Genomic DNA, 5,339 nt, shown 5'->3' with positions numbered 1-5,339 from the left:
GTGGCAAATGATGGAACTTTACAACCTGGCTGCTTCCTATCAATTAGTTCCACGGCTGCATATTTCCAACTTGAAAATCTTTTTACTACTGTTTTTCAGTTTTCCCAACTGAGCACTTTGGCATCTGAGAAAGAGACTCTGAGAGGCACAGCCCCGGGAGGACTGAGCCCTCCCTCCTAGTTGGCCAGCTCTGTGCCTGCTCCAGAATCACTGTGGACGATGGCTTCATTCCCCCTGCAGGCCTTCTGTAGGATGTTAGACAGGGACATCCTCACCTGAGAGATGTGTGCTTATGTGGAGAAGACCTTACGATTTCCAAAGTCTTTCCAACATTTGAGTCTGAGCTTCTGTCTGGCTGGAATCAGATATTAATTACATTTAAATGAGAAGTAAAATCTTACCCTTTTTGCTTTCACCCAAACCTTCTCCATGAGGCTGCACTACCTCTCCTCCTAAGCCACGGCTAGGGCAGCCTACAGATGAGTTTTTCTGCTAATTGGATGGTCTGGCGGCAGCGACAACCAGAGTAGCCCCGTTCGTTTCCTCCTACTGCATCCCACTCTCATAGCTGTAGCAGTGGAATTGGGATGCTTATTATTCCAGGAAAATTATTTGTTTCTTTGCCGTTTTGTGAGATTCTTGAGGACAGTTTTGTGGCTGCTCACTTTTGTGCAACTCTCATTTTTGTGTAGAGTAGGTGCGCAGTAAATAGTCTGGCAAAATCCTATATTCTCTTTGAAGTGGTGCCTATTTCTGATTGGCATTAACCTTAGAACTGGCAGTAAAGATCAAATCCCTGCAGCATGGCAGAGAGGTGCAAGGGCTGTATGGGAAACAAGAAGTGGAGGCATGGCCTTGGAGGAGCAGTTGGCACCAGGATGCTCCCACACGGAGAATGGTGGTGATGCACGGGCAATCCTGGAAGGCCTAGAAAGAACAGAAGCATGCAGGCATCCATTCATTCACCAGCAGGTGTTGGGTGCCTGAGGCAGGGGAGCAGATACTGGCTGGGGTCCTGCAGTGAACGGGAGAAAAATAAACCCTCTCCTTCTGGTGTGTACCGCTTACTAAGGGAGGCAGATGATAACATGTGTAATTAACCTCAAGAAGTGCTGCAAAGGAAAGGTGCTCCCTCCCCAGCAGGGGTGCAAGAGTAGTAGATGGCCAAGTACAGTAGCTCACGCCTGTAATCCCAGCACTTTGGGAGACTGAGGTGGGCACATTATGAGGTCAAAAGATTAAGACCATCCTGGCCAACGTGATGAAACCCTGTCTCTACTAAAAATACAAAAAATTAGCTGGATGTGGTGGCATGCGTCTGTAGTTCCAGACACTCAGGAGGCTGAGGCAAGAGAATCTCTTGAACCCTGGAGGCAGAGGTTGCAGAGAATGTGCCACTGTACTCCAGCCTGGCAACGAAGCAAGACTACATCTCAATAAGAAAGCAAAAACAACAGAGAATATAGTAAACCTGAATCCAGGGATTCTTGGATAAGAAAAGAGGGCAGATAATGAACACAGAGCCTTGGGCTCAGAGCATCAGAGTGGGTACTCAGGATCATGATGGGGGCCCACGGCAGAGATGGAGTTGTAGCAAGGGAGGCTAGATACTGAATCCCAGAAATCCAGGTTGGAACTCCTTAAATCTCTCTTGAGGATTTGTCCTGAAGGAGACAGGGCTGAGCTTAAAGTTCAGAGCCAATTTCACTCCAATCATTCATTCATGGAGCAGTCACCACATGACTGATAATGTCATAGGCAAATAGCAAAATCAGTTCAGTTCCTGTTCTTGCAGAGTTTTCACTCCAATGGGAAAAACGATCAAGTAATAATTACACAAATATATCTAATTATAGACTGCTGAAAGGGCTATGAGGGAAAGAAACAGAAGCCATAGTGAGTAACGAGAGGGTCTAATTTAAAGTGGATTTTTTACTGAGTTCTCTCTGAGGATGCAAAGTTTGGCCTAAAGGAGTTGGGCTGATGAGAATTGGGTGGAAGAGCACTTTAGGTAAAGCAAATGACATGCGCAAAGGGCCTGTGGTCTGCAGAAAAATGTTCCCCCCCCCAACCACACAGGTGTTCATACCTGAATCCCTGGAGCCTGTGAATACCTTACCTAACATAGCAAAGGGAACTTTGCAGATTAAGGTTATGGTCCTTGAATTGGGTTCATAGCCTGGATCATCAGGGGGCCCCAATCTAATCACAGGAAACATTAAAGGGAGAGCTTTCCCAGCTGCAGCCAGAGAAAGATGTGCCAACCAAAGAGTCGGAAAGATGCTGCATTTGAAGATGGGCTGTACACTGGAAGGCAAGTAGCTTCTAGATGTTTGAAAGGCAAGAAAACACATTCTCTCCCACGGCCTCCAAAAAGGAATGCATCCCAGCAGACACGGAGACTTTAGCCCAGGGAGACCCATGTGGGCTTCCAGCCTAGAGAACTGTAAGATAGGAAATGAATGCAGTCTTGGTACATACCAAACAGCTTGGTACATTCCAGAGACAAAAAGGTGGCAGCTGGTATGGCCAGAGCATTGGATATGAGACAAACACACAAACCATTTAAGTGATTGAAACAGAGAAGGGACAGACATGCCAATCTGATTTCTATTTTGCAATTCCACTTTAGATGTTAGGTGGAGAAAGGATGCGGGGACAAGCATAGAATGGAAATACTAGTTAGGAGTCTATTTTAGGAGCCCTCATAAAAGGTGGTAGGAGCTTCAATGAGGGTGGTGTCAGAGAATATAAAGTAGCATATGCAGCTGAGAGCTGTCTGAGGGAGGAATTAATCAGATATGATGATTGACTGGACTCAGGGAGCAAAGGAACAGAGGTATCAAGCATGCCCCCTCTCTCCCTGTCAGGCTTTTGACTTGATCAGAGGGTAAGAGCAAAGGTCTAGGAAGCTGGGCAGAGGCAGGGTTCACTACACCTAGCCACTGCACAGATGTCTCCACCTGCCACCATCAAAGCTGATCACTGAGAAGAATCTGTCATCTCAGAAGACAGCCTGGGAAATCCTCCAGAAAGCCAGGGCAATGCCTACTGCAAGATCCACTGATTGAAACTCTTTTTGAAAGTATGAGTGAGAGAAAAACCAAAGTATCTTAAGTATCTTAAGCCCAAAGATAATTTATGCTTATTTTTAAGGTGGAAGTCCAGAGGTTACATCTGGCTTAATCTGGGCTTGGTTCAGGGTTCAGATGATGTCCCACGGCTCATCCCTTGGCCTCACTTTCTTTAAAGACTCCATTCTCCATCCCTGTATGCTGACAGCCCCAAGTCCAGCAAAAGAGAGTAAGTGTCTTTGTCCTGGAATACCCAGTAAAATTACTGAGATTCATTTTGTTGGACCAGCCTTGATCTATCCCCACCACCATCACTAAGGGCACCCTAGGTGCTGGATGGCTTTGCCTGGGTCGGGAGTTCTACTCCTTAAGCTACAGCCAGAGAGAGAGGAAGGGGTGGAAGCCCAAAGAGAAGTCAGGGGCGCTCCCTGCAGCAAACAGGCTGCAGCAAACACAGAAGGGCCAACTCCCCAACCCCTCACACAAACATCCACAATCCCTGGATACTTTACTGATTCATAGCAAAAGTGTGTGCGACCCAAACGTATGGCTTTTTGACTGAAAACCTTGTGTAAAACTAAGGCAAGCTGAGTTCATCATCAGGGCTATCTCTTCCCTTGGCTTTTGCTGTTCATAGTTACAGTGTGAGCAGAACAGAAGTGCCACGTTGGAGGGGATGGGAAGGGTAGATCAACGAAATGGCAGGTGGTGTCAGGGAAGAGACTGACTTGGAAACTCAGAGATGAAGGCAGTGCCCTGGGGCCACTGAGTATGGGGGCAGCAGAACATTCTGGGGCATCACTGGGCTGTCCATCTCAAGTGTTGGGCACATCTCTGAGGAAGGGTCCCTGTTTTTTTGTGGCCCCTTCCCATGGAAAGCGTAGTGTCCCAATGGCCAAGGGTCCCCCCTGCCAAGGCATCTTGTCCGTTGCTATCATCCTGGCTCTTAACTTTTGCTGCTGTGGCCACAGCCATGAGTATCCTTAGGCTTCAGAATAGGCTCACCTCTAGTGTCCTCTGCTGTGGCAAGGAGAAGATCTGGTCAGACCCCAATGAGACCAATGAAATCACCAATGCCAACTCCCGTCAGCAGATCTGGAAGCTGATCAAAGATGGGCTGATCATCCTTAATTCTGTGACTGTCCATTCCCGGCTCCATACCAGAAAAACACGTTGGCCCACTGGAAGGGCAGGCACATGGGCATAAGTAAGTGAAAGGGTACAGCCAATGCCCGAATGCCAGAGAAGGTCGCATGGATGAGGTGGATGAGGATTCTGTGCCAGCTGCTCAGAAGATCGATTGCCACATGTATCACAGCCTGTACCTGAAGGTAAGGGGAATGTGTTCAAAAACTAGAGGATTCTCATGAACACATCCACAAGCTGAAGTCAGACAAGGCCCGCAAGAAGCTCCTGGCTGACCAGGCTGAGGCCTGCAGTTATAAGATGAAGGAAGCTCACAAGCACCGTGAAGCGGCCTATGGGCCAAGAAGGAGACGATCAAGGCTTTGCCTAAGGAGGAAGAGACTAAGAAATCAAAGCTCCCCCTCTGTCTGTACATACTGGCCTACCTGATTACGTAGATCAGCCATTAACATAAAACAAGCCTTAAAAAATGAATAAATGGCATATAGTTTCCAACTCTTCCCCCATTCAGGGAGGCCATGGGAGTTTGGGTCAGCCTCAGAGGGCTGTGTGTCTTCAGCAGATGTTATTTGAGGGACTAAGCAGGTCCTGGGGCCACAGGATCCACCTCTTGGCCCTACTGCCTTTGGGTGGGCTCAGGAACTCTAAGTCATTGAGAAAGGCATGTGGAATATTCGGAAGGCTCTCTAGAAGGCAGTGATGTGTGTGTCACATCTTAGAAAAGGTCCTAGAAAAAATAATGCTAAGACCTGGGCACACAGGCAAGGGACATTTTATTTGATGTGGCCCATGGGCAGTTCAGACCAAAGCAGATACTGTCAAGGCCCTGGCTATCATCCCTGAGCTCTCTTCATTGCTTCCTGTGCTCACAGTTTGCTACTGCAAGCAACTAAGGCTCCCCTGCTGATGGCATTCTGGGGCTGGAATGTGCTTGTCCCCATTCTAGGGTTGGCTGGATTGCTGGGTAGGTAACACCACCAGAAGCAACTCTCATCAGCAGCGGATGGGGGCTGAGGAGTGAATTCCCAACCTCCCGCAGTGCCCTGTACTCTGAGGAAGACAAGAGGCTTCCTAAGCTCCCCCATGCTCCCCTCGTACCCTGTACTCTCAGAAGCCCCA

The 5,339-nt window shown here is 48.1% G+C and overlaps 1 pseudogene; it reads left to right on the top strand.

Moving 5' to 3' along the window:
- Nucleotides 1–3,969: 3,969 nt before the first annotated feature.
- LOC101031307 (large ribosomal subunit protein eL19-like) lies at nt 3,970–4,657 on the top strand (annotated as a pseudogene).
- The last annotated feature ends 682 nt before the right edge of the window (nt 4,658–5,339 follow it).

The sequence above is a fragment of the Saimiri boliviensis genome, chromosome 12 (genome assembly GCF_048565385.1).
Source record: "Saimiri boliviensis isolate mSaiBol1 chromosome 12, mSaiBol1.pri, whole genome shotgun sequence".
NCBI classification, from domain to species: Eukaryota; Metazoa; Chordata; class Mammalia; order Primates; family Cebidae; genus Saimiri; species Saimiri boliviensis.
Note: the sequence above shows the minus strand (reverse complement) of the source record. Positions and strands in the feature narration are given on the sequence as shown.